The sequence below is a fragment of the Oryctolagus cuniculus genome, chromosome 11, assembly GCF_051225735.1.
Source record: "Oryctolagus cuniculus isolate XC-2025 breed Fujian yellow rabbit chromosome 11, ASM5122573v1, whole genome shotgun sequence".
Lineage (NCBI taxonomy): Eukaryota > Metazoa > Chordata > Mammalia > Lagomorpha > Leporidae > Oryctolagus > Oryctolagus cuniculus.
The window spans coordinates 13,266,249-13,278,265 of record NC_142877.1 but is presented as its reverse complement, the minus strand read 5'-3'; positions in this window follow the sequence as shown (position 1 = coordinate 13,278,265).

The window sequence follows — 12,017 nt, the reverse complement described above, 5'->3', positions numbered from 1 at the left end:
AGACACGCAGGCTGAGAAGGGGCTCCCATGCGCTGAGTCCCCTGGAGGGCTGCCTGGAGGAGGGGGCGGCGGCGCTGACGCTTGCGAAGTGAGGAGGATGTGGTCATGGGGAGTTGAGGTAGGAAGTTACAGGACAAATTACAGCCTCAGCGCAGCCTGGGAACAGTGACTAGCGTGGTCTGGGTCCACAGAGTGATGAGGAGTGCAAACGGCATGGCTGCTGCGAGCAGCCAGCTCTGCCTCCATGCTTCTCCCGTTCCCCTTGCACTGCACGGCTCGCCCTCGTGTGGCCATGTGTTCAGCCCCTCCTCTGTGAACCCTGAGGAGTCTAAGCCAGCAAGAGCCCCCCCCCCTCCCCCGCACAGGTAACTGGTGTAGGATGCTATCACGTCACACGACCTTGGCCAATGACAGAGCAGGGGGTGTCTACCGGGAATCTCCTGAGAACATTTTTGACTCTTAAAAAGAAGTGTCTTTAAGGGAAACCTTTCTGCTTTCTGCACGTGTGCATAGGTGATGGCTGGAGCAGTAGCAGCCCTTCTGGGATGATGAAGGGCGCCATCCCAAGAGACTGAAGAGACCTTCTAGGGAAAGATGGAACACACAGTGTCCTTGCTGATGTTATCAAACCACCGAATTAATCCACTTTGTGTCTGGAACAGTTCCACCCCCACAGCCTCTCCTCTGAGCTCACTCAGACATGCCTGGCTGTGACGGCAAGATTTGGAGGACGAAGGTCTCCTCCTCCTTCCAGAGCCAAGCACAGAACTGCAGCTGGGGGGTGGGGTGCTCGGGGAGGCTGGCTGTACCCAGACGCCCAGGGCCGCTGGGCCGCCGGGGCTGCCAGCCCTGCTGATTGGCTGCAGCTCCTCCCGTGCCCTGGGCCCCACCGCTGCTGCCCACGCCGTGTCACTCGGCTTCTGGGCTGGGTGGCAGCACGGCCTCTCGCGAGTCCTCAGTGTCCTGGCACCACAGCTGGGGCCGCCTGACTGCCAGCTGCTCCAGACTCTTTTGTCGTCTGGCTGTCTCCCGGGGACAGGGAGAGCTCCCGAGCCCACCCCCCCCCACATTTGTTTCCGGGCCTCTCTCTCCTCCAAGGCCAGGAAGTGTGGCTGGGCACAGCCTGGTGCAGCCTGGGACCCCTCCCCCAACCCCTCCCTTATCCCCTCCTACCCCTCGCAGCCCCGTTAGCCTTCTGGGGACCTAAGAGCTCCGGACCCAAAGTCAGACCAGGATTTGAGTTCCAGCGCCGATACTTCATCCTCTGTGCCGTGACCTTGTTCTCTGAGGCTCAGTTTTCTCTTCTGAAAAATGGGCGAATCCCACTTGTCTCCTCCGCGGGACGTAAGGGGAAATGAGATGACGCGTGAGGAGCCGCAGCCTTCGCGATGCGTCTTGGTGGCTGTGAGGATCACGCACACTGCTCTTGCCTGTTTCTGATCGCTCGTCCCGGGGCGGGAGGGACCAGAACTCCGTCCCCTCGGTCACTTGTGCACTCGTGCGTTTATTTCACGACGTCAGACAGAACGGCAGTGCGCCCTGACCCGAGGCCGCGAAGACTTGCACGAGCCGAGGCGGCCGCCTCCTGCTCCAGCGTGGGGCCGGGACCTGGCAGAAGGGTTTCGCAGGCGGAGGTGGCTCATTCGTTCTCCGCCCATTCATTCAGCCAGTCCGGCACTTCCGGCTCGTGCGTGTCCTCTCTCCGCGCCCGCCTGGCTCCCGGGCGTGCCAGTGGGCGCTGCGCCTGGCAGGCTGGCTGCTGTCTGCCCCGTCCGAGTCCCAAGGGCACAGTGCCCGTTGGATCCCGAGCCCAGCGCTCTCGGGGCTTGGCTGCCGCCTTCTCCCCAAGGGCCTAGTGGATCCAGGGGGATGCAGGGGCCACAGGTGCAGGGCAGGTCACCTCGTGTCCACTCGCCTCCTAATGCCGCCTGCTTCCAGGTGCCGCCGTGAACCGGGCCCGCAGGCCTGGGGCTGACCCGAGCACGCGCCCGCAGCGAAGTACTGCCAGTGCCCGCCCACATGCCCTGCGGCCCAGGGCTGAGAACAAGTCCCTGCACGTAGTAGGTGCTCAGCGAGTGTGGAGCAGGCGGCCGGCAGAGGGGCCTGGCTGTGTGGGCTGAGGCCCTGGGGCGCTGTTCCCTGGGCCCGGGGCGGCAGGGAGAGCACAGCGCTGGGCGGGTTCATGCGCATGCTCAGATGTGCCAGGGCTGCGGGGCTCGGTAGGTGGGTGGAGGTCAGACAAGAGGGTGGGCCATGGCTGGGCTCTCCCGCACCCCTGCACACACACACACAGGCACACTCGCACGCACGCAGTCACCCCCAGACGGCTCTCCTGCTGCAAACCTCCCCCGGCTTCCTCCCCCCTCCCCCACTACAGCCCAGGTGCAGGCTTCCTTGTAGAGGACCCCGGGCGCCCAGCTCGGACACCCCCGCACGGCCTCCGGAGGTGGGCACCGTTATTCACTCTCCTTTCTCAGACAGGGAAACAGAGGCACCAAGAGGCCGTGTGATCTCCCTGGGTGGGGGGGGGGGGGCACAGCTGGGGTGTGGTGCAGCTGGGACTTGACCGTGATCTCTGGGCTCCCAGCCCTGCCCGGACCTTCAGCCGCTCGGGGCCCTGCAGGATCCGAACCTGCTTCCTCTACGGCATCGTCCCGGCCGCGGCCCCTGCACCCCCACGGAGCTCCTCTGTGGGCCTCTGCTTCCTGCCTGCTGCCTGGGGGCCCCCATTACTGCTCCCTGCCCTTCAGCTACGCTCAGAGCTGGGCACAGAGTGGGCGCCACCGCATGTGTGAGTGAGCAGATGAGGGATGGATGGACAGAGAGGGTGGGCGGACAGAGACGGGGCGGGGCTGCCAGGCTGCTGCCACGCCCCCTACCCCCCTGTGGTCTTGCTCCGTTATTGCTTTAGCAACTGTTTATTGAACACCTACTCTGTGCTGGGAAGTGAGCTGGAGGCTGGGGGTGCAGGGTGCGCCCCAATGGCCCTCCCTTCCATGTGTGCACGTGGGTGTGTGCACGTGTGTGTGTGTGCGTATCACCTTCAGTAACCCAGCCACTTCACGAATAAACATACAGTTACCAACTGGGTCAAGTTCAACCCAGAGGAAGTACAGGGGACCCCCACATTTCTTTGAAATGCAAGCTTTTCTTGTTTTTCAGATTTTCTTTCTATTTAATTTTATTTCAAAGAGAGAGAGACCTGCCACCCTCTGCTTGCTCCCCCATGTCCAGGAGCTGGGGCGCCCTGGGGGGCAGAGCCAGGACCCCACTCTTATCTAGACATCGGGGCCCCAAGTGGTGGCCTAATCACACCACACCAAGGCCTGCCCTGGCTACGGGGACACGACTTCCCCGGGGATGGACGGGGCCAGGCAGGGACCAGTCCCCTGCCGCGAGGGTTTGGAGCTGAAATCTGGGAGATGCCCTAGGTGCTGAGGCCCAGGCAGGCCCAGGTGAGAGGCCGGCTCTGGGCACTGAAGGCTGCGGGGCAGGAGAGAGGCTGTGGGGGCTGCAGGGGAGGCAGGGGGTGGGAGTTTGGTTGGGGGCCAGGGGGAGGCGGGAGGAGACCCTAGCAGACGAGACGTAAGTTTGTGATGTGAAAGCAATCACTCGATTCTCCCTCGGGAACCAGGCCGGAAGCATTGGCCGGGGACCCTAATGGAGTCTGGGGAAGAGAGAGACCAGGGTGGCTCGGCCTAGGGGGCTGTCATGGGGCGGACAAAGCGACAGGTCAGGAATATCCTGGAAGCAGAATGGGCTGGACTTGGCGCCGGGTCGGAGGCGAGGGCCGAGGGCCGAGGCCAGTGGACACATCAGGAATGATTTTTGTTTCAATGGACGCTAACTAATCACCTACAGAGCGCCAGGCGCTGTTCTAGCACTTTCTGCGCATTCCATCGGTCATTCCTCGCTGTAGCCCCATCCAGAATGCTACCAGCACTCCCACCACAATCTCGCTTCCCTGCAGTGGCCAAGCTGGGGCAGCAGCCACAGCGGGAGAGGCCCCGAGCTGAGCTCCTCCGGGGCGCAGCCTTGGCAGATCAAACAGCGGAGGAGAAGGCAGGCAGGTGGCAAACACTGAGCCGATTCTGAGTCAGGGCAGATAATAATAGAAACGTTTACTGCGCTTTGACTAGGTGCCAGGCCCGGTGCCAGCCAATTAGCTAATAACAAGAGGTAACACAGAGCTCCACGCGGGACACTTGGTGTCCAGGATCGGGCTGAGTTCTGACAACATTTCTATTACCAAAGCAGGAACGGGGCTCAGAGAGGTTGAGGTACTTGCCCAAGGTCACACAGCTAGTTCTGGTTAGTGGTGACCCTGGGATTCAGACAGTAGTGGCTGGGGAGATGGATGAGGACAGGCAAGGAGGCGCTCAGAGTCCACCAGGAAGGACAGGCCTGACCTTGTCTCTGAGCGTGAACCCTGGCCCCCCAGTGCCCACTGCTTGAGTGGCTTACCCCAGTTATGAGCTAGAGAGTCACAAGTTACAAACACACGTGTGTACACACACCCCCACACCCACACACGTGTGCTCGTGCGGCTCACCTGCCCAGGGGCAGCAGTCGGGGCCCCGCCCCCCGAGCTCCGGGGCTGCCCACCCCCTGCGAGCAGCGGTGCGGCAGGCAGAGCCGCGCTGTACATCATGTTGACAGTAGAAATTACATCCCGAGCTGCTGTTTTACACCGCGCCCTGTCAGAACTCACCGCAGCCCAGTGATCAGGACAAATTGAACACCATCCTGGCCGTGTCAATATTTATTCCATTTTACAAACGCGGCCTGGTGGGGGCAGGGCCCCGTGTGGTGCCAGCCAAGCGGAGCCCCAGGAGGCCCCGGGGCTCTCCCGCCGCCGGAACTCCTCGTCCACAGCCACCCCCCCCCCCCCAACTTTCAGTAATCAGTTAAGGTTGTGAAATGCAGCCCCGATGCTGGAAACTGCAAATCATAAATGCTGAGGTTAATCAGTATAAAACGAACCTACGGATGCACGTTTGGATCAAAATACTGAGAATCGCACTTCCTCCAAGGCCCCCTCGTGGCTCCTCCCTCATCTCCGCTCCCTGGGTCCCGGCTTTTGTGATAACGCATCCCTGTGCTCTGTACAGCGAACCGTGCGTTCCTGAACGTCTTTACTTGGTTCTGCTCGGCTTTGAGCGCCACGGAAATGGAAGCACGCGGCGCACTCTTTTTGGCATCTTGTTCCGTCTCCTCCAAGCTGTGCTTGTGAGGTTTGTCTGCTCCTTTTCACGGTTGCATAGTACTCCAGGGCCAGAATGCCACACAGTCGAGAACTCTGTCATGTTCCTTTCGCCTCCGCCTCCCCCGGGTCTCCTGCTCTTCCTTCCCCCTGGTCTCGTTTTTCTCTTTCGCCTTCTGCCCTCCGACTCCCCCTTCTCTCCCCGCACCCCCTTGGCTGCCTGTCCGCCATTGTTCCACCTGCTGAATCTGGAACTCCACACACACTCGCTCCCGGCTCCTCTGCCCCGGGCGCCCCCTCTCTGGCTTTCTGGCTCTCCTATCCAGCTCTTGAATTGCATAGCTTCAGTCACTGGACTGAGCCCATTAGCTTCTGTCTGTTGCTGAGGCTCTGGGGCAGAGCCTGGGGGTGTGGCACAGTAGGGTCTGTCTGGGGAGGGTCGCGCCTCCTGCCGGATGCCAAGCACCCCCCTCGGGGCTGCTGTGAGAACCGAGGCCGTCCAAGGCCTGCAGCTGACCGTGCGGGGCAGAGTCAGAGACTGCTGTGTGCAGAGAAGGGACCGGAACACGGCGCAGACAGGGGCCCAGCCCACCTCAGCTCTGCTCCTGCGAGGCCTCCCGGAGCCTGATCCTGTGCATCTCCAAGGCAGAGGCCACGTGCCGCTTGGTGGGGCCCTCCCAGGAGCCACCGATGAACCCAGCTGGGGCCCGGCAGCATGTGTGACCAGTCTTCTTGGTCCCCTGTCTGCCTTGCAGCCGCACTGGCCGTGCAGGATTCGGGGTAGCTCATTTTCACTGCAGCCCCAAGCAGGTGATGGTGGTCCCTTGGCCACAGGAGAAAGCTCTCCAGGCTGGACGGCCAGCGGGCGGGGCTGGAACTCAGCTTTGCCGCCATCGTGCGAGTCCCTGTCCCGTCCAGGCTCCTGGACCGTAAGCCAGATGGTGGTGCCCAGGGCTCAGCAGGGGACCAGGATCGTGCTGGCAGCATAATGGGGTCAAAGGTCAGGGGTCAGGGGTCTTGCTCACAATGCATGCTCCTGGGCCCTGGAGTGTTGATTCAATAACAGTGTCCCCAGGGTGCTTCAAGGACTCTGCCTGGGATGCCTTGTTGAGTCTGTGCTACGATCTATTGTACTATCGTCATGTTATGGATGAAGAAACTGGGGCAGGGGTGGGGTGAATCCACTTGTCCAAGGTGACAACCCGGAAGTAGGGAAGCCAGGACTGGAGCGAGGGAAGTCTGGCTCCCGGGCCTGTCCTGGGAGAGCTCCCCGGCAGATTCTGGGAGCCCCTGGAGAAGCCGTGCACCAGAAGTTGAAAACTGCGCACCTGCTGTGTGCCTGAGCCTGAGCCGTGAGTGAGCAGGATGTGTGGAAGGAGGGGCTCACCCCACACACAGCCGGTGCCGGCCCCGCCCCCCGCCGCTGTGCTGAGCGGTTCTCGCACTGTGCCCCTCACGTGGGCTTTGGTCTCTCCGGTTCCCAGTGAACCAGGGAGGCCCCAGGAAGGGCAGTGGCTCGCTCAACACCCCGCAGCTGGAGCCCAGCTCTAAGCGGCGAACTCTCACGCCAGCACACGGTCTCCGCTCCCTGCCCCGGCCCTGCCCCTGGGTGGCATCCCCAAACTCTCTGGACTTCAGTCTTCCCATCTGTGCAATGGGGGCATTGGACTAGCGGGTTGGGCTCTGGAATCCCAGCCTCTGCCTCTGATCTCCTGAGACCACGGGTGAATCTACCCTGTCTGGGCCTCAGTCTCCCCTTCCAGTCTCGCACACCAGCAGTGTATTTTGACGTAAGCCTCCTGGTGACGGACAGCTCCAAGGCGGGGCTTTGCCTGCGGGAGGTTTGCGGCTCTGGGGAGCACCGTGGTGGGGCTCGGGAGAACCTGGCCATGCTGCTGTGTCAGCAGAGGCCTCGCGGGTCCCATCAGGCAGTCTGGGGCGGGGTGCGGGCAGAGGCCACGCGTTGGCACTCGTGCATCTACCAGACTTCTTTTTAAAATAATTTTATCTATTTATTTGAGAGGTAGAGTTACAGACAGTGAGAGGGAGAGACAGAGAGAGAGGTCTTCCATCCGCTGGTTCACTTCGCAAATGGCCGCATCGGCCATGGCTGGGCTGATCGGAAGCCAGGAGCCAGGAGCTTCCTTTGGGTCTCCCACATGGGTGCAGGGGCCCGAGCACTTGGGCCATCTTCCACTGCTTTCCCAGGCCACAGCAGGGAGCTGGATCGGAAGTGGAGTAGCCGGGACTTGAACCGGCGCCCCTGTGGGATGCCGGCACTGCAGGTGGAGGCTTTAGCCCACTACCAGACTTCTGTCAGACGCAGGCTTCCCAGCAGGCCAGAGGCGTGACCTGGGATGGACACCTCCCTCCGTCTGTAGAGAGGATCCTAAAGGGGGCCACTGCCGGCAGCCATGCGGCCGCAGCGTCCCAAGCAGCGCGTTCCACTACATGAAATCTGCCCAATGCTTGGGGCCTGACCTCGGCGCAGGAGGCGACAGCAGCGCGACGCGGGCCCGAGCCGGGCTTAGCCAGCCTGGCCCCAGCCTGCGGGGCTCCTAGCCACGGGGTCCGCCTCCTGCTGTGACCGCCACAGCATCAGTGCCCCAGATCTCGCCGAGAGCCCGGGGCCGCCACCGCCCGCTCACGGCTCATCTCCCGCAGCTCCCCGAGGTCCCAGCAATTATGCCGCTGAAAATTCCGCTTTCATCTTGTCAACCTTGCAGTAAATTACAGGCCCGGGGAGGCGTGGGCCTCCTCCTTAAACAAGATTCAATTCCACTTAGCTGCCCCCCCGGCCCGCCTCTGCACAGGTTCCCTCCCTCCCGCCCCCCAACCCCGCCCGCCCCGGGCTCGCAATTTATGGCCTCCGCTTGCCGGCAGCTGGTAACCATGGCAAGCTCCTTAGGGAGCCCCGACGCGGCCGCTTCCTCCCCGGAAGGGGAAGCAGAGAGGCCGGGGGCGGCCGAGCGGGCAGCCGGAGGCCAAGGCAGACTGGCGATGGTAGGCTCGGCCACAGCAAGTGCTTGATGCCATCACGCTGATAACCATGGCGCAGGCACCCTCCTGTCCCCATTGCACAGATAGGCACAGTGGGGCCAAGGAGCACAGGCCAAGGAAGCCGCTGGCCCTGGGGCTGGGGGCCCTGCGCCCCTGGCGCCCTGCGTTCTTCCCCGGGTGCTGCTTTCGGGAGGGTCTGAGTCCTTGCCCCACTCCTCTGATGTCTGGCTTCTCTTGGATTTCAGCGCCTGCCCGTGACGGGCAGCTCACTGCCTCCCCGGGGGCCCATCAGCCCTAATGATCAGACACAGTCGCCAAATAATTGCTCAAGCCCCGGTGCCCCTAAAAGCATTGTTTTGGCGTTTAAGGCCCTTGGGGATCTGGCTGCTAACCGCCTCCTGCAAACTTCATCCTCCACGGCTCCCGGCAGCCGTGGGCTGGGAGTCGCCACCGGCTCGGCACCCGGCTCTGGCCCCGGGCCAGTCCCCACCGCTTTCCCTTGACCGCGCTGCCCGTCATTGCTTCCCTGGGATAGTTTCCTGATGGAGACAGGCTCACGGAGGAGACAAATCTCCCAAGTGCACAGGAAGAGTTGGTAATGGGTCCCAAATCTTCTGCCAGGAAAATAATTGGTAGTAATAAGAGCAACTGCCGCCCCCTGAGTGCCTGGCACCGTGCTCCGAGGCAGCTCCCCTGGGAGCCATGTCACTGTCACACAAGTCTGGGAGGTCGTCCCATTTGTACGGCCATTTTGCCATGTGCGCAGAGCCACAGAGAGGTTGGGTGACCTGCCTAGGGTCACACAAGCAGTCTGACATCAGAGCCGGGTCCTGACGGGGGGCTCCCTGCCCCAGGCTGTCTCTCTGCACACCAAGGGGAGCTGACAAGCCAGCGAGGAGTAAAGGCAACCACTCTGCCAGGGACAGGGCCCATTGCGTTCACTCTTGGGCCTGCCCCGAGCCTGCCAGGTGACGGTCACTTTCGGCTCCCTGCCCCATCCTCAAGGTCTTCCAGCCACGTGACTCCTCCTGCTGGGCCTCTGGAGGCAGGGGCTGGGGTCTAGCCCCTAACGCAGGCACCCGCACATAGTAGGTGATCAACAAAGCCTGGCCTTTATCTCAGGGACTCAACCAGGCTTCCTGCAGCAGGTGCCATTGGACCTGACCCTTGAAGGATCAGAGCAGGCTCACCGCGCAGGACCAGGGGAGGAGAATTCTGGGCAGAGCGGAGAGCGGGGGCACAGTCTTCCCCGAGGTGCTGGCGGCACGGGCAGAGAGGCAGGTGCAGCAGGACTGCGTACATGGCTAAGGCTGGCTTGGAGGGAGGCACGGTCATTCCAACCTGGTCCTGTCCAGAACAGCTGGAGGGTGACCCCGGGGAGAGGACGGCTCTCGTGGGTCCCACATGTCCAAGCTGGGCTGTTGCAGTTGCAGGCTGCAATCCAGTTGGGCCAACTCGCCGCACAGTGTGCACAGGGCCCCGCCCGGGGTGGCACAGAGGCAGCGCCGGTGCCAGGGATGGCGGTGGTGGGTACTTTAGGCCCTCTCCTGACTGGCGATGGAGCTGGCAGATAAGACGTCTTCTTCCATAATCTCCCGACTCGGGCTGGAACAGGAGAGCAAGCCAAGCCTGGCACCTTGTTCAAAACTTAATCCCCTCCTTCCTGAGTTTAAAGCTCCGATTCGAGTCATGAATTTCTCCATCCCCTTCTCCGGGGGACACACAGCTCACGCACAGGGCTGTGCTGTAGAGACTGCAAAGGCGGGTTGGTGGCGAGTTCCTAAATCTGTGTTCTTCTTTAAGGAGAAGGCAGGGGCTGGGGTGCGGGGAGTTGGCCTGGGAGTCAGACCTGGGCTGGACTCCCAGCTTTGCTGCCGCCGGCTGTGTGACCTTGGGCAAGTCACTAAACCTCTCTGACCCACCGTGTTCTCCTCTGTGTAAAGTGGGGAAAGTCTTCCCAGGTTGGCCGTACAACACACGTAGTTGATGACTGAAAGCAATGCTCTAAGCATCAAGGCTGCGTCATTGCCATCCACAAGCAAGAGGGACTCAGCGGTGAGAGCAAGTGTGAGACAGCAGCGGCCGTGTGTGGCGCTGCGGCCGCCCTCTGCACCCTGCTGGGCTGAGCCCCTTGGAAACATTCACTCCCTGACCCCACTGCAGCCCGCAGGCAGACTGCCCCATCATTATCCCCACTGCACTCCACGGGAACAGGAAACACATCTCCGCCCGCCCCGGCTGCCCTCCGTCACAGAGGGAGCGCGCCCCTTTTGTGCGAGAACAGCCCCCGCCCTGGGTTCTGGCATCCGAGAAACCTCGCACCGTGGATTCGCCCTTCTCTGGCAGCCGTGGCTGGAGTAGGCTCCGCCCCCTCGGAAACTCGCACGAAAATTTAATCCCCATTATGAGACATTAAGAGGTGGGATCAGGTGGGACCTTTAGAAGTGATTATGGCTCTGCCCTGGTGAATGGATTAATCCATTCATGCGACTAATAGATTAATGGATTAATGGGTTATCTCCAGAGTGGGTCTGCTATAAAAGCCAGTTTGGCCGGGTCTCTCGTGTGCTTCCCCGCTCTCACCGTGTGGTGCCCTGTGCCGCCTTGGGTCTCGGGTGGCCAGAAGGCCATTCCCAGCTGCGGTCCCTTGACCTTGGGCCGCAACTGTGAGCCAAGCTAAGCCTCTTTTCTTCTAATTCACCCAGCCTGTGGCATTTTAGTACTAGCAACAGAAAACAGACTCGGGCGCCTGCTTTGTCGTCGACCGTCTCCAACGTGCACCCAGACATCAGCATTTAAACATGCGCCCATGGATTCCATGTTTACACACAAAACCCCCGAGCACGCACACACCTTTCAACCCCTCCCCTGAGGAGCAAAACCTCTGAGGAGGTCGGCCATATTCTACTTACCTCCTCCCATACCACTCAACCCACTGCCACGGCCTGCACCCCAGCACCCACCAAGATGGCACACGGCAGCTGCCAATGATGCCATACTGCCAGATCCGACAGGCGGCCTCCTGTCTTCATTGTGCGAGACTCTCAGCAGCCTTTGGAATGGGAGACCCAACAACAGGGCTCCTTCCTCCCTCTCCATGATGCCGTCTGTGTCTCCTCCCCGGGCGCCTCTTCCTCCAGTCCCCCTTGAAAGTCCACACTCTGTCCAAGTCAATCTCATCCATGCCAATGGTTTCAGTGACCAGCAATACTACAGGAACTCCCAGACTTGGTATCCCTGGTCCTGACCTGTCCTCTGGAGTTTGAAGAGATAGATAGATAGATAGATAGATAGATAATATATCCTTTCAACATCTCCACCTAGATATCTCTAAGAAATCTCAAACTCAACATGTCCAAAATCAAACATATTCTCTTCTTCCTTAACACTAGCTCTTGCCCAGGGTTTCGCAGCTCACTGAATGGCACCCAAATGTGTCACGTGGTCCAAGCAGAAAGTCATGCTTGAGAGTTCTCATTCTTGAACCCTCCATGAGCAAGCTGTTACGTCTGGTCCGCTTTACCTCCTAAAGAACTCCCTAAACTGGCCACGTTGCATCACCTCCAACTGCACCCTAACTCAGACCAGGGACTCAGGATGCCTCGAGGATTCTGCTGAACATGGGACAGTGGGGACACCATGACGGAGCAGACTGGGGAGGAAGCAAGAGTTCTCTTTGGGGTGTGCTATGTTTGAGGCGTTCCTGAGACGTGCAGTAGGCAGTTGGATGGACCAGTCTGGAACTCCAGGCTGGGAATATAAATCGGACACTCATTGGCACGCAGGTGACACTTAATCCTGAGGAAATGGATGA